Source organism: Crocuta crocuta, unplaced genomic scaffold, assembly GCF_008692635.1.
Source record: "Crocuta crocuta isolate KB4526 unplaced genomic scaffold, BGI_CrCroc_1.0 scaffold586, whole genome shotgun sequence".
Classification (NCBI taxonomy): Eukaryota; Metazoa; Chordata; class Mammalia; order Carnivora; family Hyaenidae; genus Crocuta; species Crocuta crocuta.
Window position 1 is genome coordinate 1,178,857 of NW_027532407.1, and position 21,463 is coordinate 1,200,319.

A 21,463-nucleotide genomic window follows, 5' to 3' on the forward strand; every position below is an offset into this window, starting at 1 on the left:
TAGCTCCTGACTATATATATATATAATATATATATATAAAAGCCAGCTAGGTTTCTGGCTTTTCCTGTCGTGTCCACAGGTGGGAGGTGGGACACCAAATCCTGATGGAGGCATTTCCCATTGTAGTGTATGTATGCCCACATATTCATGGTCTTGCCCTGTTTGACTAAGGCCAGGGTTCCCCAACTTTTTTCATAACAGAACACACACACACAGTGCCCATGCACACACTTTGTTAACACCCAGAGGCCTAGGGGCTTGGGTGTTCTGAGACTGGCCCAGATACCCTGAGGGGTGAGAGGAATCTCTCTGCATACATCTGTAATCCATCACTGTGGGGACACAGTTTGGGAAATTCTAGGCTCTGCAGCCTAGGGCTGCAGGACTCACCAGTCCTCTAGAGAAAATTAGGAGAGGAAAAGACTTTGACCTGATCATATTCTAACTCTGCCTTCAGTGCCATTTCCTCACACTTTTTTAGTAGCAAGATGTAGACATGTGGGACAGGGCTGTGTGCTCAGCAAAGTCAACAGAGTCTTACTATATTAAGGCATGTAGTGAAATTATTTCCACTCCACACAACTGTCTTAGCACCAATTTGGCCAATTGTCAATTCTAAAGGTGGTGGTGAACATGAAAGGGAATGAGGTCATGAAATAAGTGTTTGATCAATGCTGTCAAAGACAGATCAGCCAGGTGTTATCAGAGCATGGGGAGGCTTCATAACAAAAGGACATGGAATGCTTACAGTGCTATCCCAGGGAGACTAGATTTTCTTCTATATTCATTCCTAAGACAAGGTATTAGGCATTCATTGGATGCTAGGCACTGCGGTACATGTTGGGGATACAAATGTAAAATTAGTCTTAGAAGCAGGAGAGAGATGTAAAGAAATAAAATGTTATAGGTACTATGACTGAAATCCATATTAGAAATAACAGATAAAATTAGGGGTGGTCAACTCTTTTTGGAGCTTAGGGGCACCTCCAGGAACAAGGTGGGAGGGGGCATTGAAGTTTAAGATTAACGATTTAAGAAACAGAATATCTGAGCCAGGAGTAGGATTAGAGCTGCATTTTAGCAAGATTAGCCTCATTGGGTCAGATGGGATGGTTTAGTGAGAGGAGCAATTGGAGATAAGGACCCTGGTTGGGAGGTCCTTGCATGTTCTGGGAGAGACACAATGAGGGTAACGGACATCAGTGATGGAAAGGAAGATACCAGTGGCTTTGGTTAGTCTCAGTGTAAAATTAAATCATACACGGCATAGCCACTATCTATAGTAATGTCAGATTCACACAGTTAACCTATGAGACCAAAGTTTGGTCTATTTCTCCATGCAGGAGTACCACCAAAGTCCGATTTCATCAGACACTCCAACTCACAGCACTTTCCCCATTGCTGTAATTATGGACTGTCATTTATCCACCCAATCTCACATAAATGATTGTTCTTTCTAAATGCACCCCTTTTAAGCCCGTCTCCTGACATTTTAACTATGAGCCTTTACCTAGCTCTCCACTCCTTGTTTCCGAAGTAAATATATCTTTCCTAATATGATTTATGGGATACAGGGTAGTGATCTTCAAATATTTTAAGATTTAACCATGAGGCTGATACATTTTTTTGTGTCAATGAAACAAGCCTTTCTGCCTCTGACCCCCAGGGATTTGCTATGCATTATGATAATAAATCTCTCAGCAACCTTTTATGCACCCCCATACAATGTTATAGCTCAGAAATGAGTGTAGAGAGATACTTTCAAGAAACTGACTTGGAAAGCAAGAGCTCAAAGTAGAGGTGAGAGAAACTTGGAGAAGCTGCCAGGAGTATGGACTTAGGAGCAGCATTTTTCCTCTTCAGTGTGTGAGAGGAAGAACCCTGATATCAGGTTATGGGAAGGTGAGGATACAGACTATATTGGAATCAGTGAGTGTGATTTGTACCTAAAATGGTGCAATTTGCACATAGTTGACACTCAATAAATATTTATTGGGGGGGGGACTTCAGTGGGACAGGTTCCAGATGAATATGGGGAAAGACTTCAACATTTAGAGCTGTTCGACCAGGATGATTAAAGCAGCAAAGGAGCTCGCTAACCGTCTTTTCCTCCTTCAGCTCTTCCTCCTTCATTAGCAACAACATCATGATTGCAATTACCACTGCGTGGGCAAGGCCATCCTGAAACTCTAGCGGATGCAAAGTCTCAGCTTCCAGAGAAACAATAATTTACTGGAAGATGGGGTTGGGGAGGGAAGGGGCAAAAGACCAGAGAACTAGAGATAATAATAGAAATCACAGCGCAACACAGAGATTTCTGCCCATTTTATGACAGAAGGTCCAGAGGAAGAATGATTCCATTAATTGAGAGAATCAGAAGAGAAGTTTTAGGCAAAGGATGAATAGGACGTTGAAGGATGGGTAGCATTTTAATAAAACACAAAATGGATGAGCAAAGAGAAACACAGGCCCCAGTGACATTTCAGCTGGGGCATTGGGTACAGGTAGTAGAAAGCTTGCTGGGATCAAACCACAAGGTTTATTAGGAGCTCAAGTGAGGAGTTCGCACTAGATCTGCTAACTTTTTAAGGTTCTGTTACAATAAAATGATAGTATTTAAACTGTGTAGTGGGGAGACTCATCTGGCAGAAGTGAAATGAAAAGTTTATAGGGAAAAAAGAAAAGAGGCAGGGAAACAAGTTGGTAGACGATAGTCCAGAAGTAACTATGGATGGAGGAGAGAGATCAGGTCTGAGAGAAGTCATGGAGTATGAGGCTGGCACTAAAATGGCCCTGAGGTCCTGAGTCTGGACAACTTTAGGTAAGTTAGTTCTATTGATGGCAACAGAGCACAGAAAGAAGCATCACAGAAAAAAAGAAAGGATAAAAAAGAGAGGAACATGCAGAATTGATCCTTTGGAGATGCGTTGAAATATGCATGCACCATGCCTGTTCATTCAGATTGTAAGCATGTCTGAATAGCAACTCTTTGAAATCTTGAATATAGTTTATTACAATAAAGTAGAAGTGGTGACGCTTGTGAATGATGTACTATTTTTTATAAATGAGTGTGAATTCAAAGTTTTGGCTCTAATAACCACACAGTATTCACTGACATTCTGAGAGGTTGTTGTAAGTGAAGGAGAAACTAATGTAGATGTAGCAAATTTATCATAGCCCGGAGTACACTCCCGTGGGAGCATATCATGCACTAGAACAAAACATGCCATTTATTTCACATGTGAAAAGTAAGAGAACCACTGGTTTAAGAGATTAGAGCAGCGAATTTCTCTGAATAGCGTCAAAGTTTGTTGAGTAAACACATGAGAAATAATCTGACCTAATCATAGGCCTTCATCAGCTGTTCAGATCTAAGGGCTCTTTGTGTTCTGTTTGTCCATCTAGCAATTACTTGGAAGTACCTGAACTTCTACTTATTTACACACGTATACATGAATCATTTGAGTCTTACAAAAACTCAGCATGGCCCGGAATTTGATTTAATGTGGATCCATCTTTCACTAACAGAGGCAAATTCTGAATAACAGAAGCATGGACTGTGGAGTCCATCCTTGGTTTAATGTGGTGTCCCCATTTAGTAGCTATGAGAAAATAAGTCAGTTACCTAACCTCTCTGTGCCTCAGTTTCCTCATCTCCTAAAAGAAGATGAGAGCACCACCCTCCGGAGGTGGGAGGCAGGATTGGAAGGGATGCCTAGTGTCAGATTGGTACTGGCAGTAGAAGGTGCTCCATGAAGGATTCTGTCCCATCTCCCAGCCGCCCTCAGAACCCAGATCAATATGGGGCTCTAAGTCATGAAGGAGAGGTGAAAGCTGTCAGTAAACCAGACTTGCCCAAATTGCTTACCAAGAGGAAAAGGAACTTTTACCATAGGCATAACTTTAAGTAGAAAAAGTATTTTTCTTTCACTAATAGAAACATATTTAGTATGTGAAATGTTAGCTAATTCTATTCTTACTATTGATTTAAAAAATCCAAGCAAAAAATCCAATCTTCCATTTCTGAAGATCAGAAATGGAAACATGCAGACATGCTGATCCCATGAGCTCAGCCACACTGCTTGTCCCATGTAGTTTCTGCTCAGAGATTAACTGTAAGGGTTTCATTACATTTCACACTTGCCCATTTAAAATGGGGTGTTGTTACGCTAGTGCACTTAACATAGCCATTTCCTGTCTGGACTTCCATTTCTAGTGAAATGCCATATAAGATATTGTGCTATTCCCTATGTGAGCTGAAATTAATAATTATAATTTTTGCTGTATAAGTCTATGAAATGAGTGACCCACAAAGGCATCTGCTTCTAACCAGTTGTGTGACCTTAGAAAATTTACTTGTTTTCTTTGGTCTCAGGTCTTCAGCTGAGAAAATAATGTTCCATTGTTATGAAAATTAATTGTTGGAAGATTGAAATATGTACATGAATTTTCTAATTCAGTTCTGAATTATTAAAGTTCTGAATGTGCCAGAAGTATTCTAAGTGCTTTCTACACCCAAACTCACTTCATTTTCTCAAGGACCTTATGAGCTAGAGGCTATAATTATCCTCAATTTAGAGAAGAGAAAACTGAGGCACAGGGAGGTTAAGAAATTTGCATAAGGTCACCTACAAGTAAAGGAGGTTCAAGTCCAGGTAACTGGTTCCAGAGGTTGGATTCATATGTTCTATGGCCTTTGTCAAATTTGGGTTCATGACAACATTTTTAGATGATTCCATATATCTGTGATCTATATATTTTTGTGAAAGAAGGCAAAGGGTCAAAGGCTAGATAGAAGTTTAAATGTTCTTCTCAATTGTGTCTTTTCCCAGGTAGACCAAATCAAGTCAGGGACAGCCACCCAGCCCTCTCCCCTACTTTACTAAATGTGCTCTTCGTTTAACCAAGGCATCAGAGAAAAACAAAATCTGTCTTTTGAGTATTAAATGAATTGCTTTCATTCCCACCTGAGGGAGCTTACACACCTTCTGCCTCCTGGATTTTGGATGCACCAGGAAGGTGTGCGTTTTGATATTGTTGATCAAATTCCAGTTCCTACCACTGGTATTATGGACTCTGTGTTTCAATATGTGTATCATCTCATTGTCGACTGTGGGCTTTCTCTAACATGTGGATCTAGATGTAGAAAGTCCAGAAGGACCCCTCAGTTTTCACACACACACACCACACATACACACCACACACACACACACACACACAGTCTTTATATGTACTTTATTGTAATTTATATGTGCTTTATGCTCTTTACTTAGGTAAATAGAGAAGTTTACATCATACCAATGCAAACAAATAAAACAATTAAAAATGATATGACATAAATATTTTTTCCATCAACTGAGATCTACTATTTGGTAGTTCAACACTCTACCTCCATCCTCACTACCAAATGTATTACAGTTTCATTGTTTTCTAAGGAGCAATCCATTCCTCTCTTCGTTCTACTTTTTTCCTTCCATAACTTTCCTGGGGCCTAACCTTCCTACTCGACTCTTCACATCAGGCTGTTTCATCAAGAGAGGAGAAATTCTGAAGCCAGCTGCTAAGATAGTCCATTTTCTCCCTGTCTGTTACACCCAGCTTGTCCACAACCCAAGGGAAGAACACATCTCTGTGAACAGCCCACCTTGACAATTAGGTGGCAAGTGCTCACATCCCTAAATCTCCTTCTTACCATTTCAGGCAGCTGCCTCTTGTCTTACATGTGGAAACCCCGGGAGCAAGATTCAACCAGCCTCATAATACCCCATCCCAGAGATTTCCTACTTCGAATCTGCCCTCCCCCATCCCCAGGCTGGTGGCTGCAGGGGAAGAGATAGGATGTGAGATAAGGGAGGCACTTACCCTGCAGGGGGTTCTCAGCACCTTGGGGTGGGAAAGGAAGGGCGCTGATGGAGGAGGATGGGCAGAGTAGAGGGGGCACCACTGGAGGCGAATCAGAGAAGGGATCATGGCAGAGAGGCCTGGAAGCTTCTCTTGGCTGCGAGCCCTACATGAGTAACTTAGAGATTGAGAATAAGGTCCAGCTCTCCTGGTGATCACCCCTGTTTTATCATTTGCTAACCTGCAGTGAGCTGACATATTTCTCTCCTTTCTTCTATTTCTGCTACCTTGTGGTCAGTATTTCCAATTAATATTTATTTAACACCAAGTGTGGGGTAGATACCTGGAGAAGAGATTAACAAGAAAAACTGGACCCTACCGTGGAAAACGTCAGGTGTCTTTCCCAGAGAAGCCTGCTGATTCTTTGTGAGTCGCTGTGCTGGGCTGCTTGAAAACAAGTATGAAACCCATTTAGCTCAGATTCAGTCCCAAAACTATTTTCAAACCAGGTGAATAATGAACATGCCAGGAATTCGTGACATTTCCAATTCTGCCAGGTACAAGGACTTTGGCACACAATGGAAAGGTATTGGTAAAAGTTAAAAATGCCTCAAGAAGGTATGCACTTGCTAAGGGAAAAGCCGTTCGGCCCCATGAGTGCAGCCAGCCCCTGGGAAGAGTTTAGGTAAGAGAGGAAGATGTCTGGCCAGCAACACCAGACTCAGTGCCATCATCCAGTTTTTCCTCATGGAAACCATTTTGCCATCAAAGAAAAATTACATTTTGCCCTCATTTCGTGATGTGGACTTCTGCTAAATTAAATGCACTAAGAGGCTGAGAGCCAACATCTATAAAGGAGCAATCTCAGACTCCCGTTTTCTGCTGATCTGCACTTCCTTGAAAACAGACACCGGGTGATGGAAAATGTGGGAAAAGTTTTAACGTTCCTGCTAAAAGGAAAAACACCTTTTTTTTTCTTTATGTTGGCCAGCCACACCTGGCAAGGCAAAGACCAGCTGAGTGAAAAGTCACTTGTGCAAAATCTAACTGTCAGTTGAGTTCAGCAAATAGTGACTTTGAATGAAACAAACAAACAAAACCAGAGAAAGGAGCCACCAGTTTAAGAACATATATATATATATATATTCTCTCTCTCTCTCTCTATATATATATATATACACACTCTAACACTAGAATTGCACTGTATTGAATATATATATTCAACATTTTTTTTAATTGACCAGATGTAGGTCATCCACCTCCAAAGAAGTGTTCTAAAAAAAATCCCAAAGTACACAATTTTATTTTATAAGATATTAATGCCTGGCATACAATGTGAGAAAATTAAAAGTAGTGAAATCCATTCTTCATAAAGTAGAATATATTTGCTCCCAAATTTTCAATGTGATACCTGTCCTGTGTAAAGATGAGTAGAGGAGGTGAGAGGAGATGGGGACAGCTAATAATCCCTGTAAATCTTATCTCTGATTTGGCCATAGTGGAATTTACATCTTCTTTGCTTGATCCTGAGACATGTGTCCTCAGGTGGGGAAAGAAGTCTGGTTGTGGGGAAAGGACGAATTCTACGCTTAACTTTTCCACATGGCTTTATTCAAATATTCTTTAACTCTGTTGGAAACAACTAGAAATGCAGATGCTTTCTTACAGACCCTGACTGTCACATGTCTTGAGATTGAGCTGAAGAAAGCAGAGATGTTTCTAACTGCTCTCGGATGACTGCGATGGTACCACAGAGTCACTGCCCCATCTCCCCTTCCTAACACCCAGGCCAACCGTAGATGTGCTGGGAGTCTGTATATAGCATTAATGAAGGCTGCAAAAGCTTTCCCTAACCTTCAATTCCTTAGTCAGCTTCTGGGCCCCTTTAAACTGTGAACAAGACGACCCTTGTTCTGAAAATCTATTGCCTCTTGCCAACACACACACATATACAAAAACACGACTATTGGGCAAATAAATCTTTCCAGAGAAAATAGATTCCTTTCCAATGCAGTCAACTGTACTGAGCTGGAAAGGGAGAAATGTTATTTTTCCAGGATGAAGAGAAAACAAGACCTCTCCTGTTTACCCTGTCTAGCCCATTTCAAAAGAAGGTCAGTTTAATGCCTTCATAAAAAAAAGAAAGAAAGAAAGAAAGAAAAAGAGAAAGAAAGAAAGAAAAAAAAAGAAAAGAAGAAAGAAAGAAAGAAAGAAACCCTCAATCAGAAGACGCTTGGTTCTTTTCAGGCTGGGAATCACACACTGGAGCTCTATGCCTTTTCTCTTTGACCTAAGATGCACGTGGCAGGATTGCATTCTCTGCTGCTCTGTAGATATCCAGTGTTGGGAGTGGGAAAGACAGAGGATGGGGACAGAATCTGGTGACGTGAGATTCTTTGCCATTGGCCGGCCTCCCTATCACCAGTGAACCACCCAAATCCCTGAGAATGAAATAATGAGCTTATGAATCTCCACCTCATTCAAGGCCACACACATATTCTGTGCTGACTTTTACCTATATTCCCCATAATATGTGGACCTGAATCAGCCCCCAGGAGAGTGAGAAAACACAGAGTAATGAAGCGCCTGGCTGAGGAGCATGGATGGAATTTAAATCGGACACAATGCGATGTATCCCCTGACCTGTTCTTCAGAACTTCCTGGAGTAAGTCTCAAGGAAGTCCCAACCATGGCTACGTTAACTTGAGATGGAAGATTCCAGTTTTCAAGCCACTAAACATAAATATAAATAGAGCATGTAGCATATAGTTGTTGCTTAGTAAAGGTTTGGTGAATCAAGTCAAATGCATTTTTTAAAATGATGAATCTGGAAAACTAAACTTAAAAAAGAATGTTGCCACATTGTGGATGAACCTTGAGGACATTATGCTGAGTGAAATAAGCCAGTCAGAAGAAGATAGTGTTTGATTCCATTTATATGAGGTGTCTAGAGCAGGCAAACTCTTAGAAACAGAAAGTAGAGCGGTGGTTGTCTGGTGGCTGGGGGCGGGTAGTGGGGGTGGAGAGAGTTTTCATTGAATGTGGACAGAGTTCTGGTACAACATAAGAAAATACTGGAGATTTGTTTCATAATTATGTGAATATACTTAACCCTACTGAACAGTACGCTTCAAAGTGGTTAGGATGGGAAACTTCATGTTATGTGTTTTTACCACAAGCTAGAAAAAAAGTTGTCGACATAATTATTTCAAAAACAAGAGAATAATAGGCTTAAAATGGATCTGAGAGAAGTCGCCCGGTCACCCTCTCACCCAAAATAGGGTATTCCATTAGATACTGCAGAGAAAGGTAATAATTTTACACATTTTCAATCGTTTCAAGTATTGTTAATACTTGTCTTATCCAGTTTGTGGTTACTGTAAGTTTATGTAACATGTATTTCATTCCTCTCTGTCTCATTCCAAACTAATTCCAAACAGAGCAAATGGTCCGCTTGATTGCACTGGAACGTGAGTGAGCCCCAGATGGAAAACTTTGCCTCCCTCCTTCCCATTGGTTTAATGGCTCCTGCGGTTTGGATCTTCCCAGGTCTGGAAGGGAATAAGATCTCTTTTAGAATTAATATTCTGAACCTTGAGAAGAACAGTCAGAAAATCTGCAGCCCTTCAAAGTGCAGCCAAAACTACTCTGTGGACTGGTTCAAGGGATCCTTCCAAGGTCATCCAGCCACCAGGAGAGAAAGGGGGGAGATTTGCAAGAACCTCTTGCCAGAAGTTCTATAAGCTTTTTAAAATGTTTATTTGTTTTTATTTTTGAGAGACAAAATGCAAGTGGGGGAGGGCAGATAGAGAGGGAGACACAGAATCCAAAGCAGGCTCTAGGCTCTGAGCTGTCAGCACAGAGCTTGATACGGGGCTTGAACTCTCAAATTGTGAGATTATAACCTACACCAAAGTCAGACTCTTAACCAAATGAGCCACCCAGGTGCTCCCTTTTGCCAGGACTTCTAACCACCTAATGACTGTTCCAAAGAATCCCTATATCTAATGACTGAGGTGGGGGGAAAATGCCATGCTGTTTGTTAGACAAACTCTTACTATCTGAGGACCATACAGAGAATCAACCACACTTGTTGTTTTAAAGAGAATGTTTAAATAATGCAGGATTTAAAACATTGTATCTAGACCTATTTAACACAGTAGCCACTAGTCATACAGGATTTTTAAGCACTTGAGATGTGGCTCATCAGACCTGAGGTTATGTTCCATGTATAAAGTACACACCAGATATTGAAAACAATACAAAAACAAAAATGTACAATATCTTATTAATAACATCCATACTGGTTACATGTTGAAATTGTATTTTGCATATATTGGGCTAAAGTATATTGTTAAAATCAATTTGGCTTGTTTCTTTTTACTTGCTCAATATGGCTACTAAAAATTTTAAACATCATATATGACTTGCCTTGTGTTCCTATTGGACAGTTCTGATGTAGACTATTCTGCGAAATTTAGAATTATTGAAGATAAGGGTCTACAGTGGTATGGAAAAAATAATAATTAATAGTAATAGCCTTTATGACATATCTACTATGTTTCTGACACTTGATTTATATGATTTTACTTAACCCTAATAACATTACAAGAAGGTAATTTTTATTACTTCCATTTATCGAAAGGCTAAGTATCTTCCCCCAAATTGCATGGCTCGCTCGTGGAAGAACAAGTATTTAAATTCAGATTTTCTGGCACCAAAACACATGAGCTTTTCAGTCTGACATGATGTCTTCTAACCATTCTTTACCTCACTTTAAAAAATATGCCCAAGAGATGCCTGGGTGGCTCAGTGGGTTGACCAGCTGACTCTTGATGTCTGTTCAGGTCATATCTCACAGACCTTGAGATTGAGCCCCGCGTCAGACTCTGCACTGGGCGTGGAGCCTGCTTAGGATTCTCTCTTTCCCTCCTTTTACACCTCTCCCCCTCTCAAAATAAATAAACATTAAAAAAATATGCCCAAGAATGTTGACATTCAGACGAGATCGGGAGCGTTCAGGGTGCTATGGCCGTAGACGTGAGAATGTTGACATTCAGTGACTTGGAAAAGCAGGAATATCTTCCCACTCAGTTCCTGACAATAGCTTAAAAGTTTTGATGATCTGAAAAATCAGTGTCATCTATTCATTCTTTTATTTCTGACAAGGGGAGACTGGAAACATTGGTCCTATCAACAAAAAACTAATAGCATTTAAGTTGGAGAAAATTACAAAATAAGATTCAATCTTTCCTAAACAGAGAAGAAAAAGGGAACTTATTTGATGGGGGAGAAATTAATATCAATGAGTGTCTACTGTTCTCATCTGGTATCCCCTGAGTTCATAATTCTTAACAGATCCAAGTTGGGAAACATCATCTTTACCCCCAGACCAGCTCTCCTCCTTCATTCTCTATCTTGGGTAATGTCACCTGAATCTACCAAGTCAATTAAGCCAGAAACCTTGTTGTTTTCTCTACTCTCATTTCCTTACCCTCCTTTCAAATTTGCCAGCCTATAGGACATGGGTGTCCTTACTTTGCCTGAGTAGTACAGATTGTGCTTTCTGATCACTGTACTGGTCCTTACTCTTACCAGGGGGACCTAAGTCCATATTCAACCCACACAGAGTGTAGTTCCGCTTTTGAAACTTTTGCAGTCAACTGGGTATAAAATTGTAGCTCATTGTTATGTCAATTTGCTGAGTTATTTATGATGCGGTAGCTTTCTGAGTATATTGCTCTGTAAGTTGCCTGTTGATATACTTTGCCCATTTTTCTACCGAGGTCACTGTTTTTTCCTTGTTGATTTGTTTGATTAGATTTCTTATTTGATTTATGTTCTTCCATACTCTAGATGGGAATCCCCTATCCAGTTGACACGTTGTAAAGGCTCTTCTCCTATTTTGAGGTGTGTTTCTAACATTATCCATGTTCCCTTTGCATAATATAAATCCTTAACTTTGATGTTCTCTCTAATCAACTGTATTCCATATGTTTTTTTGGAAGTTTTTGCTTAAAAAGTCCTCAACATCAGATGCATTTTAAAATAAATTTATCATGGATCTCAAAGATCTAACTGGAATTTTGTTGCAACTACATTGTACTTACTAAATAAATGTGGGGAGAGTTGTTATCTCTACAATTTTAAGTCCCCTGGGTCAAGAACAAGGGATGTTACTTATTCACTTGTTTGTTTGTTTTTTATTTTTTCTATGTGCTTTATTAGAACTCTTAAGTTTTTGGAGTGCTTGGGAGGCCTAGCTGGTTAAGCATACAACTTCAGCTCAGGTCATAACATCATGGTTCATGAGTTGGAGCCCAGCGTTGAGCTCTGTGCTGACAGCTTGGAGCTTGGAGCCTGCTTCAGATTCTGTGCATCCCTCTCTCTCTGCCCCTCTTCTGCTCATGCTCTGAAATAAATAAACATTAAAAAAATTTTTTTTAAAGAACTTTCAAGTTTTCTCGAAGAGGGCTTATATAATCTTGGTTAAGTTAATTACCCAACATTTTTCAGTTGTTGTTATGTGAATGGTATCTTGCCTTTTTAAAATAACATTTTCTAGTTGTTTGCTGTTGGAAATATTCTCATAATTTGATCATATACCCAACAAGCTCTTACAGTTTACCTGTTGATTCTATTAGTTCTTCTCAGTAGGTAAGTATATCACCTGTAAAAACTGATAATTTTGTTTCTTTCTTTTCAATTCTTTTCTTTCTTGTTTTCAGTGTTGGCCACCATCTCCAATATTATAGTGTTGGTTGTAATATATAGCAGTTTTTGACAATATTTCTCTTGTTCTGGTCTTAGCAGGAATCCCTTTAAATTTTTTCCATTAAGTAAACGTAGTTTTGGAGTATAACCATCATCCATTTAAGGGAATTAAAGAAATCATTTTCTACTCTAAGTTTGCTAAGAGTTTTTATCGTAAGTAAGTAAAGAATTTGTTGAATTCTTTTCTGCATCAGTTGAAATGATCATGAGTTTTAAAATTTTTATCTATTAATTTTCTGAATCATGTTGGCAGAATCCCTGATGATTAACCATTAATTGATCAAGCTGTATTATTTCAAACATACTGTTGGAATCAAATAGCTAATATTTCAGAAGAATTTTTCATCTAGTTGCCTAAGAGAAAAGGGTATAGTTTTCTTTCTTTCTTTTTATACTGTGTTCATCTCATTTATACTAAGTTTATGAAATGAGCTTGAAGCTTTTAGTTTTGTCTCTTCTGGAATAACTTATAATGCAGATGAAATTGATTATTTCTCAAGACTTTGATAGAATTCACCTGAAAAACTATTTGGGCCTACAGTGTTTTGAGAGGGGGAAGTTATCAATTGTCACCTATTTTCTTTAAAACTTATTGGTCTATTCAAGTTCCCTATTTCTTTTTTAAAAAATTTTTAACATTTATTTATTTTTGAGACAGAGAGAGACGGAGCACGAGCTGGGGAGGGCAGAGAGAGAGGGAGACACAGAACCTGAAACAGGTTCCAGGCTCTGAGCTGCCAGCACAGAGCCCAACGCAGGGCTCGAACTCACCAGCCATCAGATCATGACTTGACTACAGTAAGAAGCCTAACTGACTGAGCCACCCAGGCACCCCATGTTCCCTATTTCCTATGTCACTTTTGGCATGTAACATTTTTTCCATTTTCTCTACATTTTCAAATGTTTTAGTTCATAAAACTTTTGGTCTTCAAAATTTTTCGAAAACGTTAGCCACTGCTAGAGGTTTCTAACAATGTAGAAAAGTTGAAAGAAGAAACTGAAAAACCCACTTCAAATCTTATGCCCCAGAAATAATTGTCATGTAAACATCTCAATGTATATAGTGATACAGACATTATTCTATATATACAGAGTTGTAATATTATCATTAATAATAATAGCAAACACATATAGTACTTGATATTATCACACAGGTACAGGTAGAACAATCACATACATGTGAGGATAGAAGACTGGATGCATGGGCAGCTAAAAGATGATGAATAGATAGATAATAACTCAGCACATGTTTCCATTATAATACCCATTAGGAAAAAATCTTTTTTACATTTGTGGATTACAAATTCATCTTTTCCCAGGATTCTGTTTCTCAAACACATGAATGAAAAAAATGAATAAATGTGCAATGCTATGTGCAAACACTGTTAGGAACCACATACGTTTTGTTTATATAATCCTCCCCAGACCCTTGCAAGAAAAATAGTATCATCCTGATTTTACAGTTGAGGAAAATGAAACTGAAGATAAATAATTTGCTCAGGGTTTAAAAAGTGACAGGTGACAGGCAAGATTCCGGCATCAAGTCCGTTCAACTCGGATACCCGCTCACTTTCCACTGTACCGCACTGATAATCAGAACAAATGGTCCAGAATAAGGGAAAGACAAAAATGCAAAAGGGCCAAAAGAAATACCAGGAATCTGTAGTTCCTTTTTTGAACAAGTGTTTATGAAGTTCCTCCTAGATATCAACCCTAGGGACTGGGTTTCATTGACTCCTAAACAAGGTTCCCACCTTTGATCTCTACTACATAACCAGTGTAACACTTAGGCTCTGCCCTGGAATGTGGGGTGGGATGAAAGGGAGACATGCAAGAAAGGAGATGGTTCCCAAAAGCTTCCTGTGTTAAAACAGGGAAAAAAGAAGGTAGGCAACTGGAGGAGGGAGGGACACTGCCCTCCATCAACAGTGATGAGCAGAGAAAAGGGCCCTGTGGGAGACAGAAGCAAACTGCATCCCTGCCTCATCCTCTTTCTAAAACGGTACCCATTTAGGCACACCAATTAGGAAAAAGGCCCTTTCTTTGCTGACCAAATAGAAATGTCCCCTTCTTCCTACTGCCTGTATTTCACTGGACACAGAGCATCCACCTGGCCGGGTGTCCTTGCCAGGGCAAAATTATACCAGCACGCTGCCTTCTGCGGAGAAGCTTCTTGATAAGGCCATTACCTGCCATAGCATACTTTGTATCAGGCCACTTTAACAAGTCATTGGAACACACAGTTGGCTCTATGATATCTATCATTTAAGATGAACAGATATGTCAATAAAAAGAATGATAACCCAATTCAGAGGTGGATGGGCAAGATAGCTTATTTTCTGGTGATTTGCATGTTACCAAAAACCCCAACTGAGAATTTCAGGTATCTTAACATTATTTTTTTTTTAATTTTTTAATGTTCATTTATTTTTGAGAGACAGAGAGAGTGGGGGAGGGGCAGTGAGAGAGGGAAACACAGAATCTGACACAGACCCCAGACTCAGAGCTGTCAGCACAGAGCCCAACGTGGGGCTTGAATTCCTGAACCGTGAGATCGTGACCTGAACCAAAGTCGCCCACTTAACCGACTGAGCCATCCAGGTGCCCCTCTTAACATTACTTTAAAATATCACCAATTCTCAAAAAAAGGTATGTGTTCTGGAGGAAGGTGTCTTGGAAAAATTGGGGGGCCCTGTTCATATCTCTATTTAAGCTTGAATTTTTATTGAAGTATGAAACATACACACAGAAACATGCACAAAATTATAAGCGTACAGCTCAGTAAATTTTCACAAAATGAGTGCATCCCAGTAACCAGCACCTAAGTCAAGAAACGGAATTACTGCTAACTTCCCAGAAATCCCTGCATGTTTTCTAGTCACGATTTGCCATCCACAGCCATCCACTGCTCTGACTTCGAATGCCCCAGGCTCGCTTTGTCATACACCCACATTTATAAACTCTGTAAATGAAGCCATTCAGTATGTACTCTTTCCTGTCTGGCATCTTTCCCTCAGCCTTATATTTGTGAGATTGATACATGTTGCTGCCAATTAGCAATAGCTGTATTCATTCTCCCTGCTGTATAGTATGCCCTTGTAGGCAAGTGCCAAAAAGTATTTCATTCATTCTACTATTAGTGGACATTTGGGTCATTTCCAGTTTGGAGCCAATGTGAATGTTTGCCAGCCATTTTTAATGTTTGATGGTTGTTAACATACTCCTGCCAAAAGTCACACCAGATGTGAATGTGAAATTCCAGGGCTGATAAATTGCTATGGCTATAGGAAGCAAACACAACTGCCAAAGAGCTTTTTCCTTGCCTGGAAAATTTCAAAGATATGGTTACTGTATAAGGCAGTTATATGCAATTCACTGCATAATGCTAATTGTCATAGCCAGTGAGAAGCAAATAAGGTTGGTGAATTTGCAGATAAAGAATATGGATCTATGTGGTCCCAGGAATAGCTGGCTATTTTTAAAAACCCTCTGCCTTTAGCAAAGCTTCGTAAGTTTTTCATGTTATGATAATGTGACACTCCTAGGCTTTAACATAACACCATGATGATTGACTTAAAACTTTGCGAGGTAGGTGGCAAGTGGCATTGTTCCCGTTTTCCAGAAAAGGGAGTTTAGGCAAATCACTTTCTCTCCTTCTCACACCATTCACGACAGTCAGTATTGGCATCACACTGTGAGCTGAAAGCTGTCCCCATGGGTCCTCCACACAGGATCCTGGCAGGATGCCCCTCATGTTGCCTGGAAGGCCGTGGGCGGAGCCACAGCCTTAAGGTGGGAGGACTTCTATTAATACTTTAGATTTTTATAGTACTCTGCCTCTGGAGGACTTAGAGCATTCTTTCACAATTGCTGGCCAAAATTTGTGACTCATATGCCAGCACTGAAGAAATGTCGTTTTAGAGACATGCTTTCGTATGGCTCTTGCAGGGACTTCCGGGCTCCTTATAGCCCCTTATAGGGACTGATATCCCATCCCTGGTTATTATGTTCAGAGTTCAAAACACTGATGACCTAGTCAAACGGTAATTCCCTTTTCCCCCCAAACATCACTCACAGCATCTCACTCTTAGGCTTTCTGGTGTCCTCATCATTCTCTTTGTGCCCTGCGTTCCTTTGGCTCTCTGGTGAGAAGCCTATGGACTATTTCCCAGGATACTGATCTAAAACATATAAAATTAAATGCATGGCGGGTGCTTGGGTGGTTCAGTCAGTGAAGCTTGGACTTTGGTTCAGGTCATGATCTCCAGTTCAGGAACTCAAGCCCTGAATCAGGCTCTGTGCTGACAGCTCTGACCCTGGAGCCTGCTTCAATTCTCTCCCTCTCTCTCTGCCCCTCCCCTGCTCATCCTCTGTCACTCCCTCTCTCAAAAATACAATAAACATCAAAAAAATTTTTTAATAAAATGCACTGGACTACAAAGGAAATCAAACATATCAAAATGCAGTTATATAAATAATAACAAAGCAAAACAAACAAACTTATAATATAGTAATATGTGTGCTTTCTTCTTGAATATAACAAGATCTAGGGCTAGGGAAATAATTAACATCATTTCAAAGTAATAATAGGTATTCACAAAATTTGATAATATCTACAACAATTGTAATGTGATATTAAATTTTTTTATTTTTAAAATATTTCCACTTCTATTGGTGACAAAGTCATAGATAATAATACTTCTGTGGTGTGTTGTCCATATTTAAAGTTGAAAGAAATTTTTAATTTCCATTAAACGTTCCCATCTAAATTCATAGTCCTCCTAAATGCCATCACATCCCTTTGAAATCTATTCCCACATCCATGCCCCGGAGAGGATCCCTATGCGGGACACATACATAAACATTTCTACACAGCATTATCTGTTTGGGACCCACCAGCCCCTTTCCAGAAAGCTGGACTCTGAGCCAGTCCTGCTTGAACTTGTGACTATGATTGTCAGACTTGGCTAGTATGACCAAAAAAGAATTGACCTTGACTTTAATTTCTGCCTTCTCTTGTCAGTTCCCAGCCTGACCTTCTGTGATGGGCTGAGATCCAGGCCTTCTTTTCAATGATGTTCTTGCTCATTGGTAACTATCAGGGAAGTTGAAAGAATATCCAGGAATTGTTAACTTTAAGTTGTTGCTAATCAGGTTGATGAAAACATTGTGCCTATGAATGAAAAAAATGGTCCATATTTTTCAGATATGCATACTGAAGTACATAAAGATAAGTAACATAACTGGGATTTGTGTTTAAAATTTTTAAATTACTCTCAGTAAAAAGGGGAATGAATGAAATGAGAGTGGTGAAAATTTGAAAATTCTGGACTCTGGGTGATGGTTGTATGGGGTTTAAACTATTTTCTCTACCTGAGTGTATGTTTAAGATTTATTATTATTAAAATCCTTAAAAACTAGCTTCTGGACCAGGAAATTTGGTAAAAACTGCATTTTTATAGTACCAGGTTGCTTATTTACAATACTTATTTATTTCCATGCACAATACAACTTAATTGTATTGTGTCTTCATATGTGCAAGTTTTATTCTTATTTATTTTTATTTTATAGAGCTAGAGTAGGGGAGAGGAGCAGAGAGAGAGAGAATACCAAGCAAGCTGCATGCCCAACATGAAGCCCAATGCAGGGCTCTGTCTATCCCATGACCCTAGGATCATGACCTGAACAGAAATCAGGACTCAGATACTCAACTGACTGAGCTGCCCGGGTACCCCACTTCTATTTACAAGTTTTAAAAATTGGTTTCACTCGTACCTTTTGCCAGTTGTTGGGAATGGTCTTGCCCTCTAAGAGTTTATATTCAAGTTGGGAAGAGATCATGTATAAACATGAAACCATAGTTGAGAAGCAACGTAAGAGAGAATATGGTATAAATGCCAGAACATGTAATAAAGATGGAAAGTGTGATAGGAGCTCACGAAAGGGGATGTCTGTGAGGACTGGGGGCCAGGCTGGTGGCTTCAAGTCAGAAGTAGCTGCCTATCAGTCTCAGAAACTTGGGTTCATTGCCTCTTGCTGGTTTAGGCTTCTTTCTTTGCATTCGTCTCTCCAAGAGTGGAATTGTTGGTGACTTCCTAAAGCTCAGAAGCAACAACATTCTTGTTCCCCATTTCTCCCTGTCCCCTTTCCCTCGGAGGTGGTGTATGACACATTCTGAGTCACCACTGATGTGCCCCTTCCTGCTCAGGACTGCTCTATTTCATCTTTCTGTGCCAGATGCCAAACTACAGCCAGATACTAAGTACTACCATGAACATTCTTACCCACCCAACCCAGAGTGGTCCCTGGCCTGGTGTGGTGGTGGTAATACTTGCCAGGCAGGCAGCCAGGGGACTACTGTGCCTGAACCCAAATGTTTCCTCAGAGGAGAACCCCTTCTTGCCAAGTGCTGGGGAAGGGGACTCCCTCTGACCAGCAAGAAAGCTTCACACAGATCTGCCATGAGGGGACAATGAAAGCAAAGGTGTGGATACATCACCATGATGGTGGAGTCCAACTGGCAGAGCCACTGGGACCAAAACCATAGCCCTCAGGATGGGCTAGAAATGATCTCTCAGAGCAGGAGGGGAAAAAAGAAATTACTAGAAGGCATTCAAGAAGACCTAGGTCCTAGATGATCTAAATTAAATTTAAAAAATAAATTTGAATTTAAAAGTTGTTTTTTCACATTGCTTAGATCATTTAAGCCAAAGTAAGTTTTTCTTTTTCTTTTTCTTAATCTTCATTTAATTCTCATTCTGAATTATCTGAGGCAGTGTGGCCAGATTACTTGGCCAGATTACTTGGCCAGGCTGAGCTGGCAAGGGTAGAAGACGTATGCCCACATAGCTGTGCTGCCATCCACACAAAAGCTAGAGACTGCCTTGGTTGAAGTAGCCTTTTGATCCTTTCAGGGCTTCTATCTTGGCTTAGAATCACAACCTTGAAGTACAAGAGAAAATATGAAATCCATGGTACTTAAGAGCAGTAAGATTCAAGGAATCTTCCCAGGACACACCCCCTGACTGACAGATATGCAAAATCTCAATCTAGCTGGGCCACCAGTCTCTGGAACCTGCCCTCTTGGTCTCCATATTGCTCCCCACACCTTCTTGGGTAAGAGGACTCCATAAGAGACTCAGATCTGTACGACTTCATTTTATTCCACCTCTCACCTTTAAGGGGAGCAAAAACCAGATTGACTTAATAACAACAACAAATTGATGGTTGCTGTTCTGTGCCTAGGGGAGAAGCTCTTCAAAGGCAAAGTCATCAGGGTCACCTTGATTTTTTAAAGTGTCCTAGAAGGTGACCCTGATGGGAAGATGGAAGGGGAAAACTAGTTCTTACTGGAAAGATGGGAGGGTGGGAGGGGAAAACTAGTTCTTACTGGGAAAGGGGCTATACTATCAGGAGACACATGGATCCTTGGGTTACATATGAAACAAATCACATTTCCCCGCTTTGGTTGAGAACCCCCCATACACATGTGCACACATCTAAAATACAATCATTCTTATTTCTTGGCTTCCTTAAAGTTCTGTTTATCTACCATTACAGCAATTATCACATTATACTATATTATGTCTGGTATACTTGTATGTTTTTATCATTAAACTTGTGAACTTTTTCTTTGTATTTACCTATAAAACATGAGCATGTGTTAAGAATTGTGTGTTGGATGACTATTTGAGTGAATGGCTATTATACATATTTGTTAACAAGATGGAACTCCAACTCACTCAACAGAGTCGTCTTATTTATCATGTAGGACCTGATGTCAGAAGTGTTCCTACCTCTCTGCTTGTCCCTGAATTATTTAGATGCACCTGGGGCTTCAGAAAGCATTAGTTCTGTTCTGACCCACAGTGGGACCCACACATTCCTCCATGTGTTTTAGTTTCTGGCAGAGGAAGAGGTGTGGACAAGCTGGTGTGGGCACGTCATCCTCACTGGGTCCGGCAGAGCTGGCCCAGGTGCACTGCCCAATACAGGCATCAGCTTATCTCCAAGAGCAGCAATGACCTGGTGAGTAAAAGAAGTGGGCAGGCATGGCTTTTAAGTCATTTGGCAAGTGCCTGGAAGCTTATCCTTCTGACAGCCCCCCTTACTGAGCTTCCTCTTTCCTGTCACTGTATCCAAAATTCCATCATCATTACTTATTTCACGCTTTGGGGTATTTCAGAGCTTCTAATTAGAAAGTGATTTCTTAACTTGGTATCTGTGTAGGAGTTTGGAATGCTGAGGGATGTGGGGATAGGTGAAGAGGACAAAGAAAAAAATAAATGAGAGAGAGAGAGAGAGAGAGAGAGAGAGAGAGATTTTGTCTCCCTTCCAGTAGTCGTGTGCATATGATAATACTTCCTAGAACACCCTCAGCCCTTCCAAAATTGCCCAGACAATATTGAGAAGAGGTGTATGTGTGTGTGTGTGTGGTGGGGAGGTCAGAACTCACCACATAAATTCATAAACACATTTCCAGCCTCAGAGCACTGAAAACTCAAGCACATAAGAGAAATGAAAGAGAAGAAGTCACTGCAGTCTTTACATGCCCCAGACACACACTTCCAGGCTCCCTTCTATCCAGATAAGTAAGATCTGAAGGACAATCTTTTTCTAGGTGAAGACTAAGAACTTAAAAGGAAACACAGGACTGTATTTTCCAATCCCAAATGGGAATGTTGGTTCAGACATATCTATACATGTCTTTATCTGTGAAGTCTTAAAAGAAGGAATATAAGTTGCGTTTAGTTTACATGTAATAAATCCCCTTTATTGGCTAGTGGATTTCATTACATTGGCTTCTGTTTCAGGAGAGGACTGTAGATGTGGTTGCCTACTCTGTCAC